Genomic DNA, 20928 nt, shown 5'->3' with positions numbered 1-20928 from the left:
TCATACCTTAAAGATGAAGGAAGTGGTTTAAGTTCTAACTTTGGAGAGTTTTCTTCTTGCCAATCTGTTGAAGACTCAAGAAGACTTTCTACTAGAGGATCTTTTTCTTTACACGGGGGACTTGAATCGATCAAGCAAGCATAATTAGGTTGAATCCCCTCAAGATCTATGTGCTTTCCTCCAACTAGAAAATTCTCCAAGGGATCCCTCAAAATAGATCTCATGACTTCTTCCTCCATGTCTTTAGGCAATATATCAACCATGCAGCAAATATTTTCAAGAGAAGGTTGTCTAACAGATTTAGCAATATTAAATTCCATTGTTTCATCATTAATGGATAAGGACAATTTTCCATGTTTGACATCTACTATCACGCCTGCTGTAGCCAAAAATGGTCTACCTAGTATGATTGGTATTTGTTTGTCCTCTTCCATTTCTAAAACAACAAAATCTCCCGGAATTAAAAATTTACCTATCTTAACTGGAACATCTTCTAAAATTCCTATGGGATATTTTATAGATCTATCTGCTAACTGGATTGACATTGCTGTAGGCTTTAATTCTCCCATATCTAATTTCTTGCAAATTGATAAAGGCATTAAACTGAACTTGCCCCAAGGTCACATAAGGCTTTTTCAAACCTTAGATTTCCAATGAGACAAGGTATAGAGAAACTACCAGGATCCTTAAGTTTTTTGGGCAAATTATGATGGATCAATGTAACAGTCTCTCTATCATCCAATTTCCTTCGGTTAGCTAAAAGATCCTTAAGAAATTTAGCATATGTAGGCATCTGTTGTAGAGCTTCTACAAATGGAATGTTTACATACACTTGTTTGATCATATTTAAAAATTTTTCAAATTGTCTATCAAGTTTAGTCCTTGCTAACCTTTGAGGAAAAGGAATTGGAGGGTGATAAACAGTTTGAGGCTTTGATGAAGATACTTTTTCTTTTTCTAATCTCTCTTTTTCAGGTTTTTCAACCATAGGAGAAGCGTCTTCATCAATCTCAATATTATCATTTTGATTAGACACAGGTCTGTCTAATTTCTTCCCACTCCTTAAAGTAACAGCATTAACATTTTCAGCTGGGTTTGCAACTGTTTTACCTGGGAACTTACCTGGAGAATTGTTTGAACTAGGCATCAACTGCGCAATTTGATTTTCCAGCATCTTGTTGTGGAGAGTAATATTCTCAACCTTGACAGCAAGGTTTTGAATAGAATTTGCCATTGAATCATTGGTCTGTTTTTGATTAGTGACAAAATTCTCCATAAGGTTTTCTAATCTTGAAATACTTTGTTGAATTGAGGGTGTCTGTACTGGATTTCCTTCCCCATTAATGAAGTGATTGGACGGACGGAAATTAGGTTGCTGATTGCTAGTTCCTTGAACTGGGTTATTCTTCCAAGAAAAGTTAGGATGATTCTTCCAACCAGGGTTGTATGTGTTGGAATATGGATTACTCTTCTCTCTTCGAGGAGTGTCATAGAAATTATGAGAAGCTGCCACCTGTTCAGTAGTATCTTCTTTTTCTCCAGTAAAAATTGAGGTACAATCTACTGCAGTGTGCCCTTGTTCCCTACAAAGGTCACATACTTGATTTGTAGCCACTGAATTAACCTTAGCTTTTTCCATCTTGTCTAATCTTTGATTAAGAGTATCAAATTTTGCTAAGAGTAACTCAATATTGTTCACTTCATATCGCCCCGGAGTTCCTTTCCTTGCTGTGACTTCTCTTTCACTGTATTGGCTGTGATTTGAGGCTACATTTTCCAAAATAATCATGCAGTCATTAATAGGTTTCCCCATGAAAGATCCTCCAGCTGCTGAGTCTAATATCATGGTGCTTTGTTGGTCCAATCCTTCAAAGAAAAATTGGATGGTAAGCCAACGGTTGAAGCCATGTTGTGGGCATGCTTGAAGATATCCTTTGAACCGCTCCCATGCTTCATAAATAGTCTCTCCAGTGCCTTGTTGGAAATTAGTGATTTTCTTCCTCAATTCTTTAGTTTTAGAAGGAGGAAAGAATTTCTCTAGAAAAGCTCTTTCACATAATTCCCAAGTTGCTATCTTTTCTCTAGGCACTGTTCTTAGCCACACCTTTGCCTTATCTCTCAAGGTGAGTGAGAATAAGCGGAGTCGCATTCCATCAGAAACTTCATCATCAAATTGCTGGGTCTCACAGATTTCCAAGAACCCCTCTAAGTGGTCATTAGGATCTTCTGATGGTAGTCCTCCAAAGGTGTTCTGTTTGAGCATATTCACCAGAGAAGCTGGTACAGTAGCTCCAGTTTGCATCTCCCCTCCAGGTATCCCACGAGCTACGGGTGCAGAGTAATCCCGAAGCGGTAAATTATCTCGTTGTGCAGCCATGTCAAATTCTCTAGAAAGGTTTCTTTTCCTTCTCAGGAGAGTTCTTTCAATCTCAAGATCAAGTGGTGTTGGTTTCCCAAGACGTAGAGATCTCTTTTGCATTAACCCTAAGGCACTGCAAAAAAAAAAAAAAAAAAAGTGACCCGTGAAATCTGAATTGGAGAAGTAAACACTAAAAAAAAAAAAATTATTTATTTATTTAATTTTTTTTTTTTTTTAAAATTCGAATTAAAATAATTGTAATTTAAATCAAGAGACGTAGTCCCCGGCAACGGCGCCAAAAACTTGATGTATGGAAAACCGCAAGTGTACGGTTGTCGTCAAGTAATAAATATCGAATCACAGGGACTACGTGTTTGACCTAGAATTACTAGTATTTTAATTTGAATTTTAAAACAGATTGAATTTTTGTTTTGAGATGATAAGATCAGATTTGATGGTAAAAGAGATAGTAATGCAATTAATGAATAAGATAAAACTTTAAGATAAGATAAGGAGATTTCCGGGAATCTAGGGTTCGCACAAAGAGTTCCAACAATATTGAATTATTATTTTCATTAATTAATTCTATTCCATCTTGAAGGTAGTCTTAACCTAATTTAATCCTTGCACCTTCTCAGGCTACGAGGACGTGTTTAATTAAAATTAATCTCTACTCTCGTGGTAATTACGTTCAATTAAACCCATTAAGATCTTTGTTAATCTATTGCTCCTCGAAAGCTTAAATCAACTCTCGTGATTTAACACTCAAGTTTGTTCCTTTAGGTTCCGATAATTAGGTTCTCCTCTCAGTTCATCCCTAATTATCTATGATTATGAAAATTAAGATTAATTGTTTATCATAATTATAATCAAGTTCTCCTCTCAGTTCATCCTTAATTAATGTTATTATGAAAACAATAATATTAAAGTTCATATATAAAATATAAAAGAACAGATCAAGAATTGGAATAAAATTAAGAAACTGAATAATGCATTAATAAAGAGGTTCTCAGAGGCTAAGCCCTGATCCCAGAAAAAGGGAAACTACTCACAGGAGTTCATAGTAGTTCTCCAAGAAAAGAAGAATAAAAGAAAAGCAAACCTTAGAGTCGATGGCACAGGCGCCCAACCTTCTCCAAGTGTCAAAAACTAAAAAAAACTGTCTCCGAAACCAAAAAATCCCCGTTCTAGGCTAACCTCATCTAATTTATAACCTAAAAGGGTAAAAAGGTAAAACTACCAAGATAAAAATTACAAAGATAAAATAAAAATAAAACATAAAACTTAAAAAGCTGGGACGCGAAGTGAATCACGGTCGTGACTGAGAATCACGACCGTGATCTTCTCTGGAGCACATCTATGAAGGGTCAGTGGCGTTCACGGGTGTGATTGGGAGTCACGGCCGTGATTTTCTCTGGTGAATCACGGGCGTGATTTAGAATCACGGCCGTGATTTTCCCTATAGCTCAGCATTTCCTCTTTAATTCTTAAATCTTGATCCTGCTCAGAGAAAACACAACACATACCAAGAAAAGCATAAAATAGGAAAATGATATAAAAATTTATTAAAAACATGAAAGATATGCATGATTATGCTATGAATTCTTGTGAATTAAAGTGCTAAAATACGAGTAAAATACACAACATCATTTTTATGGAAATGACATATGTTATTGATGAATGTAAAAATAAAACAAACCCTTATTTTGAACTCATGATCGTGGGCGAAGGTCATGAGTTAAGCATGAACTTAAAGTAATTAAAATTTTTTTCAAAAAAAAGGAGAACCCCCTGACAGCTTTCTAATAGACCATCCCAAGATCGCTACTTATCTTGGTCATTTAGCGATATTAGATACACTGGCCTCAAACTTGAGCCATCCGGCGTCTATAAGCCTTTGTACGCGAAGCTTCAAGGCTCTACAATCTTCGATGCAATGCCCTGCTGCTGCCGAATGATAGTCGCAAGTTTCTTCAGGCCTATACCATGATGGGTATGGTGGTTCTTGCTTTCTTGATGGTGGGATTCTCACTAACATTGAGGCCCTTAATAGTTGAGGAAGTAAGTCTCCATAGCTCATAGGAATTTTGTCGGAAGTCTTTTTTTCTTTTGAGATTGTTTTAAGCTTCCGAGGGAAGACGGGGAGAGTGGTAGCACTAAGTTTCTCCTCTCTTTTTCTCCCATAGACCCCTTTTGATTGACTACCCTCTGATCGCGGGGGTATCGTGATTTCAGCAGCTTCTTTACTGTCAAAATTGTGTGTTTTGACAGCTCTCAATCTTTCTTCTAGAGCGTTCAGGCGTCCCCTAGTATGGTTGATGTCATGTTGCATTCTGGTCATGGCATCGATCATCTTAGTCATCTGTTGTTTGAGCTGTATGAACTCCATAAAGAGTACACGACTTCCTTCTTGTAGAGCTTCCATGACTCTTTCCCCTTGAGCTTCGTGAGTATGGAGTGTTTAGGAGACACCTTCGAGTGACAATGAATAGTTTTCTATTAAACTATTTGGATGTAAATGCATGAGAGGGAATTTCTAACAAAGATTCGATGGCTCATCCTTGCCACGAGGTGAGTTATCGGTGTTCCTCTTCATAATATTTTATGATGTCACAGAGGTCACACTGATTTCTTGTCTTTGATACAAATCCCCTTGTGATCCTAAATATATGATATGCATGTTCCCTTTTTTTTTTGCCTACTCTTTATCATATTTTTATTATCTAAAGGAGAATGATGCATGGTAAAGATGAGATTCTTTTATTGATTTTTTTTTTTAAAAAAGAAACTACCTATATGATGTTAATGAAATGATGACCTAGGAATGTACAAAAGGGGTATAAAAATTATTATTATTATCTATTTTCTTATTTTAAAATTCCAATCCACTTTTATTAGAAGAAATAATACAAACAAATGCACACACACATGCTCAATCAACATACACCCAGGAACGATCGTATTCAAATCCTTGGTCTGTGGTCCCTGTTAAGAAAAGTGCATTGTATAGGGCGGTTCTAATTATCCTCACTTTGGTCTTAAGGCCCCCAAGGTGCCCCCATTATAGGGACCAGTATCTCTGTCGCCGTCACCTGAAAAACTCTAAGGTCTGTCGCAGTATTTCGGGCTAGAGTAACCGGTTATCACCTTGAGCGTGATTTTCGACAAGGCTCGCAGGCTCCAAGGCCAAACTTGGGCCGGTCGTACGTCAACCACTCCCTATGTTTATTACCCTCATGCCCCCGGGTGTAGGGGGACTGTTATGTGCTATGGTTTGTGTGCAGTTTGTTAATTCAAACATGTGCGAAATTTAAACAAGCATACAAATAATAAAGCAAATAAATAAATTAAACAAAGTAAAGGGGAAAATATTTAAATTATTATTTTTATTTTATTAACTTCATCAATTAAATGGGCCTGACCCTCTTTAAACGTCCCCAGTGGAGTCGCCATCTGTCGCAACCCGAATATTTCCGATCTTGCGACCTATGGTTTAGACATCCTTTTAAAAGTCTCATCAATTAAGGAATGCCCGGACACCAAACTAATCCTTAATTAATGGTTTTGAAAAATGAGTTCATGGAGTCGCTACCAATGTTTTACTCAAAACATTGGAAAAAGAAAAGGTTTTTTAAAAGTCCAATAATGGTCTTGATAACCAACATTGGGTTCGGGGGTCGATTACGTGTAGAGAAGGTATTAAGCACCCCTACAACACCCTTAATTGGTATCCTATGATGAAGTTAGAATTATAAATAATAATAATAGAAATATTAAATCCCCTTTTATTCATAATTATTTACATGCTTGAAATTTAAATTATACAATTAACCCTAAAATGTCTACATGATTATTTTTATTATAACAATATTAATTATAGAGAAGAAATAAATAAAAAAGGAGAAAAAGATTAACTGAAATACCTCTTGAATGAGCTCTATTGAATCTTCAAAGGAAGATTTTAGGTGCTTTGTAGCAACCCTTCACACTACAATGCCTCACAAAAATCTCAAGAAATACAAAAGAGAAGAGGAGAGAGAAAAAGAGAGAAATTTCGCGCTCTAAGGAGTCTGGACGAAATTTTGGACCCTGAGAAATGAGCCCCAACTGTCTATTTATAGACTTCAGAAAGGGTCCAGAACGGCCCGTTCCAAAATCGGAACGGCCCGTTCTGGATATGGCCGTTGTGGGTTAAATTTGTAACAGGAACGACCCGTTCTGAAATTGGAACGGCCCGTTCCAGAGACATAATTAACACATACTTGGCTGTGCTGGAACGGGCGTTCCGGACAAGGTTCTTTCGGATTATTTTATAACTTGGAACGGCCCGTTCCAGTTTAGGAACGGCCCGTTCCAGTTATAGGTTTAGCCCTCTTTTGAAGAGTTTGGAACGGCCTGTTCCAATCTTGGAACAGCCCGTTCCAATCTTGGAACGGCCCGTTCCAATCTAGGAACAGCCCGTTCCAAATTAGGGTTGATGGCTCTTTTAAAAACTTGGAATGGCCCGTTCCGGTTTTCGGAACAGCCCGTTCCAGTCTTTTAAAATTAGATTAATGGGCCTTCTAAAGTCCTATCTTGTCGTTTGCATGCTTTGGGAGCTCCTTCCCTTCGTAACAGAGGTCCATTCCCTTGTTTGTATGCCCCCGGACGAAATTGGGTGTCTACACATAGAGCCCTGCACTAGAAGTTACAACTAGGTAAAGTTGAGGGATGAAAGACATGGGGTCTCACACCAGTGGGAATACCTTAGAGGTAAGGTGTTGGGAGGTTGAGAAAGCCAAGGGTCAAGGTAGCATCTTATACTGGAGTCTCCACCAAACCAACTCAGCAACCCCAACAATTGCTTTAGCATTCTAGGATTGGTGTGAGAGTACGTTCTAAATTTGGATAGGGAAAAAGGTATCCTATTAATATATTGAGAATCATCTGAGGGATGGAATCGTACTATTTTTGGGTCGGGTGTATGTATTGCCAATCTCTTCTGAAACGTTGTAGTATGGAACCATATTGTGTTAGTGTCAAATAAGTATAACTAGAACTAATTATAGTTTCCCCCATAAATTATTATGTGTCTTAGTGTAAGTATCCTTACCCTTAGTGCGTATATATATATATATATATATATATATATATATATATATATATATATATATATATATATATATATATATATATATATATATATATATATATATAATTATATATAAGTTGAGATTATTAAATCCTTACTCCTTTGTTTCTATTTTATACATGTACTTGATGGATATATGTGAAGATATTAGCAAGCATAATGACTGTATTGATTCAATAGTATGTATATCGCGAGGATTGTGAAGACTATTAGGAAGATACAACACCTAAAGACTATTTTCATATATACTTGTGTCTAGGGTAAGATAGAATTCTTGTACTGCTCTAGTTAGGTTTTATAATGTATGGGTGGGAATAGTTAATACATATTTTCATTATACATGTTCATAATGAGAACTCATTTATATTTAAAAAGATCATGATTCTTTATATTTTATGATAATAATATATTTTAATAAAGCAAAAAATTTACCCTCATTAACAACAAATAAGTAAATAGTTAATAAGGGTTTGTGTCTGATGTAACATGGTGTAACAAGTGCTACTCAAAGGTGCCTTCACTGAGTGAAAAAGGTAGTGCTTTCATCAGCAAATCCACATGTTATGGTATTTATGACCTTTCTTGGTTGATCATGAGGTTGCTCCTTCCTCTTCCTATAACGACTTCAGTTTTTCTCCCTTTGATCCTCATTTCATTATCACTTTCTTCCCATTGACAAGTGAACGATGGTTCAAGATTTCTCATTACCTTGATTTGATTAGTATCAGCCAATGCAATTTTTCAAATGTACCTATTTAATGAGATCCTAGGTCTTATCTTTCAGATTCATGCATTCATCAGTTGGGTGTCCCTTGCTTGATGATTCTCACATGACTTGGAGGGATCAACCTAAGGTAGAGTGTTCGCTCTATTTGGCATGGCCAATACTTGGAGGCGAAAGATTATTCTAACACATTGGCTTAGCTAGTGTTTAAGGGAATATAGCATGCATATCTAGGATAAATATGGAGTGACTATTAGGAATGTCAATGCCCTTACCCTTGCCAAAGAATTCTCTCTCCTTTTTCATCTATAGGTGGCCCTCGATCTTGGCTTGGTTACAACTCTCCACAAGTTCCTCCATCTATATATATATATTTCTCGACTCTTCTTCTTAGTTCAGTCATGTCCTACAGGGTTTCTTGCATAGGTTATCAACAAATGGACCTTCCTTCAACATCATGTTAAGTCAATTCATAGCCACTACAAAATTTAGGTTCTTGATCTCCATAACAATCTTATAAAATTGGTCCATGAAGAACCAAAGAAACTCTTTTCTCCCCTATTGTAGGTTGGCAAGAGCAAGTGAGGTTACTTGATAAGGTTGACTCATGGTAAAATGAATGGTTAACATGAAGGCTAAATTGTTGAATTAATCTATGGACTTGGCTGAAAGCTAGGTGAACAACTTAGGGCTCTACCCTTGAGAGATGTTGGAAAAATGCAACATAGGGTTGCATCGCCTTGGGTCAACAATGTAACCTAGGTAAGGTATATGTTTAGGTGTTCATCCGAATTTGATGACCCATCATATTTTTTAAATGGGAGACACTTCCAATTTTCTAACAAGGGGGTTTCCATGATTCTCTGAGTAAAAGGGTGCTAATAGAGCCCTACTAACATATCAGGAGCTAAAGAACAAAAAATCATATTGGTATATATCAGCTTGTGATTCTCGTTCATATTTAGTTGATTCGATCCTATGTTTTTCCTTGTCAACACCGTGATTCATTGTTAAAGTTGTAATGTAGAGTACTAAAACCTTTGACAAAACTTGGGCCCCGTGGTGGGTGCCAAATGTACCTATCTAAGGGTACCTTCTACTCTCTCTTCAAATCCTTGTGTACTCTTCACTCTTCGAACTAGTTTTTCTGTTATGTTGAGGGGGATGTACCTATAAAAGGCACTATGGTGCTTAAGTAACTCACTCAATGTAATAAATGTGAATATATTGTGAACAATGACTTTATCTGAATATACGATACTATTTATACTAATCGTGTTGGGCCTAGGTTTCAATGGGCCTTAGTTTGGGGTTACCAATTAGGTAATACATTTGTAATCCACTTCTTACAATAATTAGACTTAATCATGTTAATTACCTTTACATATAATGTGTTGTCATTCATCTTGTTTGACAACACAAGAAATCAACATTTGAGGATGTCGAACAAGTATACTCAAGCTCTCAAGGGTGAAATGGCATTCAAAAATGCTGAATGAGAACACTTAAGTATTCGAGGGTGTATTGGCATCCAAGGGTGCCAAATGAGTATCCTTAAGTCTTTGAGAGCATATCAACATCTGAGGGTGCCAAACAAGTATCTCATACACCAATGGCTTTTAAGGGCCTATCGGCCTCTAATAATGTCAAATGAGTACCCCTAGATGCTAGTGAGTGTATCAATGTTTGAGTATGCCAAACGAACATGACATTGTTGATTTCTAGTAACCTAAAGGTCCATTTAGTAGACACGAGAAATAAAAAAATTGTTATGAACTTGAAATATTTATGAATAAGTTGACTTGTTATTTTTTTTAATATAAGAGTTAGATAAGTGTTTAGCTAAGAGCAAGTATAAACTTACTTTCTTAACTTGTGTTCAAGTTATGTCTAAAGGTTGTTAAAGTTATGCTAGAGGTTTGCCCAAATTTATATATAAAAAATTAATTGTAACACAATGGAGAAGTGTCGAGCATGTATTAAGCTATGTAAGACAAATGTAATATTTGAAACATGTCAAACACACCAACACAGTATTTTATAAATGTGTCAATGCTTCATAAGTTTACCCATCAATCAATGTCTTTTTTTTTTTTTTTTAATAGAGAGCATAGTTGTTACTTGCATTGTCTCGCCCTTAATTAACCCCAACTATTTTGAGGTAACTTTCATAAAACCCTTGATATTTACACCCTTATTTTAGGAAACAATATGCATAATCATACAATAGTAATCAAGTATTTGGGACACTTTCCAAAGCATCGTTCACATAAGGAAAAGAATTTGCCAACAATAAAAGGAATAACAAACAAATAAATTCCATAAAGGTGACAAGTACCAATTTTGAAAGTCACTAGGAACTACAAGAAATAAATGCATCAACTCTATGAACACTACTGAGGTCATCATCTATTCAACTTATAAACTTATGTTGAGTCAAACCATGATTCATCTTGCTATTTTCTTGCATAATGCTTAGTACATATAAGTGTTCAACATGTTTATCAAAATGTAGTGTCAACTCCATTAAATCGATTAGGCTAAATACCATAAGAAACATCATCATGATGAAGAAAACCCAATGCAATAACAAAACTCAATAAAAGAGCAATACCACAGTGAAAATTAAATTTTATTGCTTGTAAGAATCAATGAAGAACACCAATAAAATAGAGCAAAAACAGAAACTCAAACACATAAGAGACAAATATTTTAAACGTGAAAAACTCCTTAATGTAAGGGTAAAAACCACAAGTTGTTTAGACCAAAGAAAAAACTCAACTATGATCAACAAAGGGTATAAAAAAGTCTTTCATAAATGCACCAAACAATACTTACAATCAGTCAAAGCAAACAAAACATTATTGCTTACAAATAAGAAATAAGAAGATGATAAAAAGACCTTAAAATAGAGCTGATACTGCAAGACTCTTTTTCTCCTAGTCTAGACTTCTTTTTGATGTTGAATATGAAATGTCACATCATACAAACCTTCTATCCAATAATCAATTGCAATTCAACAAACATTGTCTAGTGGATATACAACCTGAATAATGAAACTTTCTTTCTTCTCTTTTCTCTATATTTTACTGTTGTTTACTCTCAAAATGAGTCACTCTCTTTCCTGACCTGACCTCTCTCCATTTAATTAAGTAAAACATAATGAACTTACATAATTTAAACCTATTCTTTATATATAAAAGAAGCCCAAAACCCAACACATCAAATACAAAATAACATAAAAATCAGAAAAGGTTCGAAGTGAATGCATGATAATATAACTCCCACTTTCTCAAAGACAATAATTAATTAACAAAAGGCCTCCTAATAGTTGTAGACCCCTAAAATTGTCCGGGTCGGAAATAAGACTCGAAGACTCTCGAAGACCAAAGGAAAGTCAGCCGGAAGGACTCCTGGAAGACCCTAGAAGACCCTAGGATGATTATTCGTAGGTTTAGAGGTCTTAGAGTAGCAAAAAATAAGAAAGTGGAGGGAATGAAGCCCAATACGGCCTCCCAAAAGTTCAGTACGGCCGTATTGAACATTTTAAACTACAATACGGCCGCACTGAACTCAATACGGCCGTATTGAAGTTTCTGAACTTCAATACGGCTGCACTGAACTCAATACGGCTGCACTGAACTTCAATACGGCTGCACTGAACTCAATACGGCCGTATTGAGGTTTTTTGAACTTCAATACGGCCGTACTGAATTCAATACGGCCGTATTGTAGTTCAAAACTTCAATACGGACCGTATTGACCCCCAGAGGCCGTATTGCGCCTCATCCCTATAAATATGACGTCAATTGGACGTCATTTGACACTTTCACACTGAGTTTTAACCCTCTTCTTGAGTATTCTGGGTTTTTTTGAGCAGTGCTCTGCCTAGAAATCACTCGGAGAGTTGATCCGACGAAGTTCTTGAGTCACGAGCCATTTGCTTGAGTCTCGAACCTAGTCGAAGGGAAATCTCCGGATTTCCATAGTTAAAATTTTATAGGAGGGAGCGAGCGGTCTTGTAGAGGGAAGGAACGCCAAAACGCTTCCCAATTTCTGTCAAGATATATAAGAAAGCACGCTTCAAAGGTTTATCTCTTTAAAGTCCCTTCTTTTACCGCTTTCTGTGTGTACATATTTAAACTGTCATCATGTAGATAGTTAATTTATAATTGCTTAGAATAAATAGGGGTAATTTAGTAATTTCGCACTATTATTTTTAAATAATCTGTCATAGGGAACCCGAAAGGGGCGCTGTGGGGTGCTAACACCTTCCCCACGCGTAACCGACTCCCTTACCCGACTCTGGTTGTAATGGCCGAAGTCGATTTTTGAATCGATTGCCTTAAACTTCTTTTTCCAATGTTTTGAGTAAAACATTGGTGGCGACTCCATGAACCCTTCCTTTTTATGAAAACCGCTAATCCATGGAGGGTCCCGCTTGGGATTAACATGGATTGGTGAGCCTTTTAATAAAATTGCTCGTTTGACAAGGTCTCAGTTTGAGAATAAGTCATTCTAGCAATCCATATTTTTAAACAAATAAAAGAGTCCAACCATCCCTCGCGAATGCCGAAAGCCCGTTTCGGGCCGGTGGCGACAGATGGCGACTCCACTGGGGAAGCCTCGAGAGTCAGTCCCATTTAGTGACAGATTATTTTTAACAAAATAATAGTTAAAATTACTTCATTACCCCTCACTTGTATGATAATATGTTTTATCTAATTGGCTTTAAATAACTGTTGTATGTTTAAATTTTCGCAATTGTTTGAAATAAAAACTGCACACAAACCTTTGCACACAACAGTTCCCTCTATACCCGGGGGCATGAGTGGTAAGCCATAGGGAGTGGATGTTAGTACGGCCGGTTGTCGAATGGGTCTATAGGTGCCCGTAGACCGTTGTCGGAAAGCATCACTCAAGGTGATAACCATGAACTCGAGTCCGACAGTGCGTTGGAGCTTTCCATCGGCTTACGACGAGAGGAATTGGGTCCCTATAATGGGGGCACCTTGGGGGCCTCAGACCGGTGAGAATAGTTAGAACCACCTCGAATATGCACCTTTCTGCAGGAAACCCCTACCTCGTGATTCGCTCGTGACTGTTCGTGGATGAGTGAATTGTTTGTGTAAATGCTTATGTGCAATTGTTTGTGCATTAATAAATAACCTCGTGATAAGGTCTAAAGAATAATCCCCATGTATGAAAAAACCATGACATGAGAGGAAAGACCATGTGCGAAAATATAATAAAAGTGAGGAGCATGTGCATCATTACCAATAAGTTATCATGCATCCTCATAAACCATGCATTTTAGGTTCACCAATACCTCTTGACATGAGTAAAAGAGACCCATAATTATCGAGATTCTCCGTTGAGGAGAGATCATAAGTCAAGGAGGGTAGTAACACTCTGTTTTAAAAAGACAGTGCCTTAAAAATGGAGGGTTATCAAGCTCATGTCAAGAGCGTATTCATTCCATAAATTAATTAGATTAAATATTCATTTTTAGAAAGTGGCTGGTCATCTCTCTGTCCTCACACACGCGCAGAAAATCAAGAAGATGGAAGCGCTGGAGGACCAAAATAAGAAGCTTACAGCCGAGCTCTCACAGCTCAAAGAACAAATGACGCAAATGATGGAATTCATGCGTCACCATAATGTACATGGGTCTCACCACAGTGACCATGAGTCCCATCATCATGAGGAGGAGGAACATGAGGAAGAACCTCCACGAGCTGTACCCCTCGGGGCGGGGATCATGATTAAAGAGCCCGAGGTTTCAAAGGAACAATTCCATGCTCTTGAGGATCGGCTAAGGGCTATGGAGGGGCATGATTTTGACATCAAAGATGCCGCCGACATGTGCTTGGTGAGGGACATCCAATTCCCTCCCAAATTCAAAGTGCCCGATTTCCCAAAATATGTGGGATCGACTTGCCCCAAAAGTCATCTCACCATGTATTGCCGAAAAATGGCTGCATATGCTACCAATGAAAAGCTCTTGATCCATTGTTTCCAAGAGAGCTTGGCTGACACCGCACTCAATTGGTATATGCAGCTGGATGGAAGTCAAGTGTGCACGTGGAGGCAGTTGGCCGACGCCTTTCTCAAGCGCTATAAATATAACATCGACCTAACACCCGATAGGTCCGATCTTCAAGCCTTGAGTAAGACAAATGATGAATCCTTCAAGGCGTACGCCCAACGATGGAGGGAGTTGGCGGCACAGATAGAGCCCCCGCTGTCAGATAAGGAGACGGTGTCCCTATTCATAAACTCGTTGACCGGTCCCTATTATGACAAGATGATAGGGAACACGACAACACTCTTCTCGGACATCATCACCATTGGCGAAAGAGTGGAACAAGGGCTGAAAAGTGGGAAGCTAGCTGGGCTTTCCCAATCATTTGAAGCCAAGAAGACCTACGGGAAGAAGAAGGAGGGAGGAGTCAATGCCGTAAATATTTCTTCATCTTCTTCCACTTCGAAGTCAGGAAAGTCGCAATACAACCCTGTGAAGAAGTTTGATAAACTTCCGACCACATATAGTGACCTCCTGCCGAAGCTAGTGGAAGCACGTCTTCTAGCTTACGTTCCACTAAAGAAGATTGATCCACCTCATCCCTATTGGTACAAACCGCAAGACAAATGTCTATACCATTCGGGGGCATCGGGGCATTCAACGGAGAAATGTAGAGCTCTCAAAAATAAGGTCCAAGACCTTATCGATGCAGGGTGGATCACTTTTGATTCAACAGCGCCCGACGTGAGCAAGAATCCTCTGTCGAAGCAGGAGTAGAGAGAAGAGCAAGCCACAATAGGGCCCCTCCATATTCTTCTTTTAGGGACTCATGATCAGTACCCGAGATCATGAGAACCTTTTCATGTAAATAAGGGTTTTTGTACAGTTTTAATACATATCAATAAAGAGGCATTTTTCACATATCATTCTCTCTTTTGTTCTTTTCTCTCTTTCCTCATTAAAAATTCTAAACCTAAACAGAACCAATAAAATAATTATGTCTGTAATTGTTCGCTCTGACCGGGATCCGAAAGTGAATGGGTTGAGTTGGAGAGTGATGAGGAGACCATCTCTCCGAATCTGCAAAGACTGCTAGAACGAGAAGCTCGCCTACTCCAACTCGTCAAGAGAAATTGGAGACTGTGAATTTGGGGCATGGCCGAGAGATATAAGAGGTCAACATTGGGACCCATATCAGTGATGAAATAAGGATACATGTTTCCGCTATGATTATAATAAAATCATTCTTCATTGCTTCTTTTCTTGCTTATAATAAAATTCTAAACCACATTATTTTTAACCCTGTTTGAATAAACATGAATGAGGTTAAAATCATCTTAATAATAATAAACCCATATCATTTTTATGTGGAGGTGTGTGTGACAACTTGGAGCACTTTCCCTTGGCCTTGACAAATGCCATCATGGGTAAAAAGAAATCTTTCAAAATAAAAGAAGCTCGGCAGGAAACTCAAAAAGGGGACTGCGCAAAAATAAGAGCAATAGACCCGCTAGGAATCCCACGAAAGGGTGACCTAGGCAAAAGTTAGGGTTACAAAAATAAACAAAAACAAAGGTCCGCTAAAACGCCACAAAAGGGTGTTTTAGGCAAAAATAAGGACAATCAAAAAACAAAAGAAATCCATGATGGTACCATGAACCGAATTCAAAAAGAAAGGTTCAAGAGAAGCTATCCAAGTTGTCAAAATCACAACGTCAATAAACAAAGATTTTCTTAACTTCATAAGTGTTTAATCAAACAAGCCTAAACACATAAGCCTACCTTGGCCAAACATTCTTACAAAAACCATTTTTGAAAAATAAATCCCCTCTAAAACACAAACTTCAGAACAAAAATATCTTTCCTTTCTTTTCTCTCTTGTCCCAAACGATTTTAGAATAATCTAGTGGAAGCATGGAGAAATAAATCATCACTGATAATGGATCTAATCTGAACAACAAAATGGTGGAAGAACTGTGCCAAGAATTCAAGATCCAACACCACAACTCTTCCCCATATCGGCCAAAGATGAATGGGGCAGTCGAGGCAACCAATAAGAACATCAAGAAAATAGTGCAAAAGATGGTTGTCTCATTTAAAGACTGGCACGAGATGTTACCCTTCGCTCCTCAAGGCTATAGGACTTCAGTACATACATCTACAGGAGCTACTCCATTCTCCCTCGTTTATGGGATGGAGGCAGTTCTACCCATCGAAGTCGAGATACCTTCTCTAAGGGTAATCATGGAAACAAAACTTTCCGAGGTAGAATGGGTTCAAAGCCAATACGACCAGTTGAACCTTATAAAAAAGAAACGGCTGAACGCCATATGCCATGGTCAAGCCTATCAGAGGAAGATCAAAAAAGGCTTTTGACAAGAAAGTCCACCCTCGAGTCTACCATGAGGGAGAGTTGGTAATGAAGAAATCGCTACCAACTCAAAAGGACAAAATCGGAAAGTATGCCCCAAATCACGGAGGACCATACGTGGAAAAAAGAGTCTTCTCAGGAGGAGCATTGATCCTCACAGACATGGATGGAAAAGAACTTCGATACCCAGTCAACACTGACGTGGTAAAGAAGTACTATGCTTGAAGACGTTGCTTGCATAGGCCCGCTAGGATGAAAACCCAAAAAGGGCGTCCTAGGCAAAAGTTAGGGCAAAATAAAAAGCCCGCCAGTACAAGGGTACTAGGCAAAACAAAGGCGAATTTATCCCCGCTAGGATACGTCCTAGACAAAAATTAGGGGCAAAAGAATAAGATGCAAAAACAAAGCAAGCAACGATCACTTGAATCGAAAATCGAAAGGCGGATCAAGTGATTATCTTCTAGAAGCAAGCATCTTGCAGCATCTACGCTCCTGGCACAGGCATCTCACCCGAAGCAATTAGGGGAGCGTAAAGAGCAACAATTACAGATATAATTGTTAAGCCCAATGTATATAGCCTACCCTGGCCAGCCATTCTTCAGAAATTCCTTCTGTATATCTTTCTGTAAAAACACTTGTGAATATTAATAAAATATCTATTCATTTCTTTTCTCTCTTGACCATGTGATTATGCCTCTAAATTGGTATTTCTAAAAAATTGTATGAAATTCCTTAATAATCGGTCAATAAAGAAAATTGGAGGGGTTCCTATAAAATCCATAATCTCCTGCATAAAAGGCTCACAAAAATATTCCCTCACGTCGATGACAGAAATTCCTCTAAGAAAAGGAGGATAGGGAGAGCCATTCATTTTTCTAAAAACATTAAATAATAAAACTTGCATTTGTGCATCACACACATTAGTTGCACATTCAAAGACCTTATCATGAGGCAATTGCATAAAACAGAAAATAGGAAAAATTGCTTGTGTATGGCAGCGGTCAACAGAAAAAGCCGCAAATCAACAGAAAAGGCAAAAATACAGAAAAAGCCAAAAAAATGACAAAAAAGGCAAAAAATACAGAAAAAGCCAAAAACGACAAAAAAGGCAAAAGATTTAGAAAATCAATCGCCTCGTACAGAATAACTGAGCCTGGAGAGGCTTGCCGAAATAATACTCTCTCAGAATAATTGAGCCTGGAGAGGCTTGCCGAAACAATACTCATGCAGAATAACTGAGCCTGGAGAGGCTTGCCGAAACAATACTCCCATAGAATAACTGAGCCTGGAGAGGCTTGCCGAAATAATACTCCCATAGAATAATTGAGCCTGGAGAGGCTTGCTGAAATAATACTCTCCAAAAGACGTCTCAGCTCGCATTCTCGGGCTGAACAAAAAACAATACTCATGCAGAATAACTGAGCCTGGAGAGGCTTGCCGAAACAATACTCCCACAGAATAACTGAGCCTGGAGAGGCTTGCCGAAATAATACTCTCTCAGAATAATTGAGCCTGGAGAGGCTCGCCGAAATAATACTCCCCAGAGATATCTCAGCTTCCACTCACGGGCCAAATTCCCCAGTGAAAGCTATCAAACCAATATCAGCAAAAATTCCCCAAGGGAGGCTTGATCATCTAAACAGAATATCCAAGTCGAAAGGACTTAAACTTCCTCAGTGGAAGGTAGCTTTCCAACTCAAGCGATGAGTGAAGCTAAGCCTGAAGAGGCTTTCTAAATAATACTCTGGGATATATAAACTTTAAATCCCCACTCGCCTACTCAGAGGCACCCCTACAAAAGGAGAAAAATAAAAAATATCAATAAATATTCCCCAAGCGGAATTCGGCATCCAGCCAAACACCGAACATCAAGATGATTTGCCTAACAGAAGAGGCCAGTCAAGAATTAAATGACAGAATCCCCCAGCGGATAACAGCCTACACAGAGGCTACAAAAATCAGAAAAATCAAAAGAGACACCCGAATAAGGATAATCGGGATACTCCACCATCGTCGAAAGGACGTCAGCCAAATCATAAGGCATCGCTCACATCAGAAAGAGCATCTTCGTGTCTACACCCCAAGGAAACAAAAATTCCTCAATGGGTACCAACTACGCAATGGCAAGTTTGGGCACAAGAACCTATGAATGACTGCACATCCCCTAGACGGATCCCTGCGTTATCCAGCCCTCAGTGGCACAAAAATCAAAAACAATCGTCGAAGCAGCATCATGGACTGTGGAGACAAAACTATCACAAATCCCTGGAGAGGGCAAACTCACGCTACCCAGATGTCCAGAGCACCGAGGTATGCACAAAGCCTGGAGAGGCAATACTTAGCTACCCAGATGTCCAGAGCACCGAGGTATGCACAACCCTGGAGAGGGCAAACTCACCCTGGAGAGGGCAAACTCAGCCACCCTGGAGAGGGCAAACTCACCCTGGAGAGGGCAAACTCAGCCACCCTGGAGAGGGCAAACTCACCCTGGAGAGGGCAAACTCAGCCACCCTGGAGAGGGCAAACTCAGCCACCCTGGAGAGGGCAAACTCACCCTGGAGAGGGCAAACTCAGCCACCCTGGAGAGGGCAAACTCAGCCACCCTGGAGAGGGCAAACTCACCCTGGAGAGGGCAAACTCAGCCACCCTGGAGAGGGCAAACTCACCCTGGAGAGGGCAAACTCACCCTGGAGAGGGCAAACTCAGTCACCCTGGAGAGGGCAAACTCAGCCACCCTGGAGAGGGCAAACTCACCCTGGAGAGGGCAAACTCAGCCACCCTGGAGAGGGCAAACTCACCCTGGAGAGGGCAGACTCAGCCACCCTGGAGAGGGCAAACTCACCCTGGAGAGGGCAAACTCAGCCACCCTGGAGAGGGCAAACTCACCCTGGAGAGGGCAAACTCAGCCACCCTGGAGAGGGCAAACTCACCCTGGAGAGGGCAAGACTCATGCTACCAAAGTGACTAGAAGCGCGGAGGTATGCACCAACCTGGAGAGGCTACTCAGCAATTTTCCACCGGAAGACACTACAAGTCGGAAGGATGGCTTATTCCCCGGACAATTGGGTCAACTCCTTTACTTATCAAACGGTACACCAAAAGGCCGTTTGACAAAGTAAAGGGGGGGCAGCTGTAGACCCCTAAAATTGTCCGGGTCGGAAATAAGACTCGAAGACTCTCGAAGACCAAAGGAAAGTCAGCCGGAAGGACTCCTGGAAGACCCTGGAAGACCCTAGGATGATTATTCGTAGGTTTAGAGGTCTTAGAGTAGCAAAAAATAAGAAAGTGGAGGGAATGAAGCCCAATACGGCCTCCCAAAAGTTCAGTACGGCCGTATTGAACATTTTAAACTACAATACGGCCGCACTGAACTCAATACGGCCGTATTGAAGTTTCTGAACTTCAATACGGCTGCACTGAACTCAATACGGCTGCACTGAACTTCAATACGGCTGCACTGAACTCAATACGGCCGTATTGAGGTTTTTTGAACTTCAATACGGCCGTACTGAATTCAATACGGCCGTATTGTAGTTCAAAACTTCAATACGGACCGTATTGACCCCCAGAGGCCGTATTGCGCCTCATCCCTATAAATATGACGTCAATTGGACGTCATTTGACACTTTCACACTGAGTTTTAACCCTCTTCTTGAGTATTCTGGGTTTTTTTGAGCAGTGCTCTGCCTAGAAATCACTCGGAGAGTTGATCCGACGAAGTTCTTGAGTCACGAGCCATTTGCTTGAGTCTCGAACCTAGTCGAAGGGAAATCTCCGGATTTCCATAGTTAAAATTTTATAGGAGAAAGCGAGCGGTCTTGTAGAGGGAGGGAACGCCAAAACGCTTCCCAATTTCTGTCAAGATATATAAGAAAGCACGCTTCAAAGGTTTATCTCTTTAAAGTCCCTTCTTTTACCGCTTTCTGTGTGTACATATTTAAACTGTCATCATGTAGATAGTTAATTTATAATTGCTTAGAATAAATAGGGGTAATTTAGTAATTTCGCACTATTATTTTTAAATAATCTGTCATAGGGAACCCGAAAGGGGCGCTGTGGGGTGCTAACACCTTCCCCACGCGTAACCGACTCCCTTACCCGACTCTGGTTGTAATGGCCGAAGTCGATTTTTGAATCGATTGCCTTAAACTTCTTTTTCCAATGTTTTGAGTAAAACATTGGTGGCGACTCCATGAACCCTTCCTTTTTATGAAAACCGCTAATCCATGGAGGGTCCCGCTTGGGATTAACATGGATTGGTGAGACTTTTAATAAAATTGCTCGTTTGACAAGGTCTCAGTTTGAGAATAAGTCATTC

At 39.3% G+C, this 20928-nt stretch overlaps 1 non-coding gene across 1 annotated transcript; it reads left to right on the top strand.

Moving 5' to 3' along the window:
• The first annotated feature begins 1901 nt into the window (after positions 1–1901).
• Positions 1902–2008, top strand: LOC145952219 (small nucleolar RNA R71). The gene has a single exon (XR_014429898.1). It is a non-coding gene; the product is annotated as a small nucleolar RNA R71 (small nucleolar RNA).
• The last annotated feature ends 18920 nt before the right edge of the window (positions 2009–20928 follow it).

Source organism: Cajanus cajan, chromosome 9 (genome assembly GCF_000230855.2).
Source record: "Cajanus cajan strain Asha chromosome 9, NIPB_CcT2T_4, whole genome shotgun sequence".
In the NCBI taxonomy this organism is placed as follows: Eukaryota; Viridiplantae; Streptophyta; class Magnoliopsida; order Fabales; family Fabaceae; genus Cajanus; species Cajanus cajan.
The sequence above is the reverse complement of the archived record's forward strand: the minus strand, read 5'-3'. Positions and strand labels throughout refer to the sequence as shown.